We start from the raw sequence: 3,140 nt of genomic DNA, 5'->3' as shown, positions 1-3,140 counted from the left end.
CCAGTTTCACCATCCAAACTAGAAGTTCAAATTTAGAGGAGTATGAGATGTTAGTTTGAATTAATCACCAATAGTAATGAGTTTTTAGTTTGAATTAATTACCAATACCCCCACTTAATTCTAACTAAGGAGAAAAGAAAAATCTAAGAAGAGGAAAGAGGGAAAACCTAGTCAAAATAGATGCTAATAAAGCAATAAAACTACCATACTAGAATTTATTTGACCCAAGAAGATCTCCAAGAAAGTGAAATGGAAGAGACGATAGATTCCTCCATGGTGTGTAGTGAATGGTAGATGCCCAACACTGTGTGCAAAAGGTGGTCCCTGATCTTCGAACAACATTCTTCCCTTTAGGAAAAAACATAACTGAAGATGTATGAATGAAGTCTCCCCAATCCTGAAAGAAATATTTAGGAAGAAATATCAAGATGTATGATGCCTCTGACAACTACTCCATGGTCTCTATATATATCTTGAAATGGCTATAATCTTTTAGAAATTGTTGTAGAACATAATCAAAAAATACATTTTTCACCTCACAAGGAAAATAGATCTCCTCAAAATGTTGTACAAATGTATCCAAACTTGTATCAATCTGTGAAGAATGACTATGTAGAGAAGGAAGAAGAGGGCCAAGAGGCTCACTCACAACAACTAAAGAAGAGTCACCTTCATCAAAGAGAAGATGAATAAAATCAATGCTATCATCTAGATCCAAAATGAGGGATTCTACAAACAAAAATGATATGCCTGGTAGAAATCTATCCCAATGAACTGGATCCAGAAGACACAAATGATTCGGTTGCAAAGAAACATTGGAAGCTTTTAATGAAGTAAATCTAATCTCTGAAGAAACAATAGAGGCACCAAGGTTATCAATAAATTGATCATCCACAAAGGATGTGTTCACACAAGATGAGGCAATTGAAATCTTAGTATCACCCATAGAAGTCTGGTTATCTAAGGTCAGATGAAGAATCAATGTCTCCATACAACTATTGGATGATGGTCCAAGCAATGAAAGGGCACTCTGTGTGCTCTATATGATATAAAATATCCTCAAAAATAGTAAACATATTAGTCCATAGACAATATCATTACTATTAAACCATCCAATTTTTCACTCATACTCGCTTGGCTTAGAAATGTGTCCAAGGAGATAGGGCATTAGATCTTGCTCAATGCAATGGTCCTTTATTCCTTTCTTCCAAGATAGATAATTTTCTGAGGTTAGCTTGACAACAAATGGATGAAAATACATACTAGACATCATTAATCTCCCCCAAAATGGAACTTTTTCTCAGTTTGTGATTACAAATAGAAACACATTAACAACCCCCAATGTAATGAAAATTTTTCATTATAAACAAGCTCTAATCTACAATACCTACAATAAAAATAATACTTCTTCTTCTAGCCAACTATGCTCTAATACCATGTAAGATTTTTAGCTAATTCTAAAATTTAAAGAACGATCTTGCTGAAAGATAAAAGCAAAAATTACAGAAATAGAAGAAAAAATAGAGCTGGTTAAAAATGAAATTCTATTATTCATTCATTGTGTATCAATTACAAAATGTGAGCATTTATGCAAAACCAATCACCCCATAGAATAGGAAATCACGATCAAATACCCAGCAATAACTGACACATGTAAGTTTTATCTCCAACTAACATAATGTAGCATGAAAATAGTCCAGTTTCACCATCCAAACTAGAAGTAAACTAGAAGTTCATATTTAGAGGATTATGAGCTATTAGTTTGAATTTATCACCAACAGTAATGAGCTATTAGTTTGAATTAATTACCAACACTATTTAGAGAAGAATGAACGTGCCGAGTATAGAAAGTGTAGAACAATTGTGGAATTTGAGGGAGTTGGAACTCAATGTAAAGAAGGGAGTAGTAATCGAATGTTGTATTTAAAGGATGTAGGTAATAATGGTGTAAAAAATTTAATCTATTTTCATCTGATTATACATTTAGTGATAGTAGGGAATTCAGAGGAATGACATACGAAAGAACAATAATATCTATGCGAGCAATCCTTGACGCAACCTCGCTTGTATAATCTTTAATTTCTCTAAATGTGGAGATTTTTGACTCCATTTCCAATCAAAAACATCAATCCAAGCCAACATTGATGAAAAAGTGTTCCTCCCATTGTGAAGCCTTAATGCTATGTTTTTTTATAAATTGTGTTTCTTCATCACAAGTGACATTTCAGATAAGTGGAATGGGTTTGTGTCTACACAAAAACATTCCTCTTATTTTGGTTGGGTAGAACACTTCATATATGTAGAAGAGGATTATGGGAATGCACGAAAATGTAGGGAAGAGGATGAAGTGGAAAAAGCTCAAGTTGTGATGGGGGAAGAGGGAATGATAATGGAGGCATTTGGCAACTTATTACCTCTTTTGTTTCAATGTAGGGGCAGATTTCTTATTTTGACTTGTTGAATGAGGGTAGAAATTGATGATAAAGAAAAAAGGGTGGATTTCTTATTGTTGACTTATTGACTTGTTGAATGAGGGTAGGTGGCCGATAAAGAATAGAGGATATTCATGATAAAGAAGCAGCTTTGATTGTTGATACTGAAAACAAGAGGAAAGTGATAAAGAAGTAGAGGCATACTGTTGTTGTTGAAGCTATGTAGATCAAGTGTTAAAGCTATGCAAAGAGACTAATAAAGTTATGTATAAAGGAGGCATTGAAAGATGTCAATGTCTATTGGCATGTACACCCTTTTCTCCCCTCCTAATATAGTTTTGAATTCATAATTGTGCATTCGATTAAGTGGAATGATTCATGCTCTAGTTCTTGCGATGAAAGATCTCAATGTTTAGGCCCCATTTGGTTGTAGGAATTGGATGAGGATAGGAAAATATAAATATCCGCATTGGCCAATTTGTCACTTGTTAGCAAAATACAAAACTAGAATTAGAATTCACCTATTCTAACTTGACCCCAAAATGGGCGTAGTAGAATTCCTAAAAAAAGATGGAAAAAGAATAGCTTATTCTTATTCCACTTTTTATTAAACTCAATTTGATGGGTTGTTGGGTCCATGGCGGCTCAATTGTTTTAATGCTCAAATATTGCTCCATTCGTGAACCATTTTCTCCATCATTCGCAGAG

The sequence above is a fragment of the Cupressus sempervirens genome, chromosome 10, assembly GCF_028749045.1.
Source record: "Cupressus sempervirens isolate cs-2001-9-10 chromosome 10, ASM2874904v1, whole genome shotgun sequence".
Taxonomy (NCBI): domain Eukaryota; kingdom Viridiplantae; phylum Streptophyta; class Pinopsida; order Cupressales; family Cupressaceae; genus Cupressus; species Cupressus sempervirens.
The sequence above is the reverse complement of the archived record's forward strand: the minus strand, read 5'-3'. Positions refer to the sequence as shown.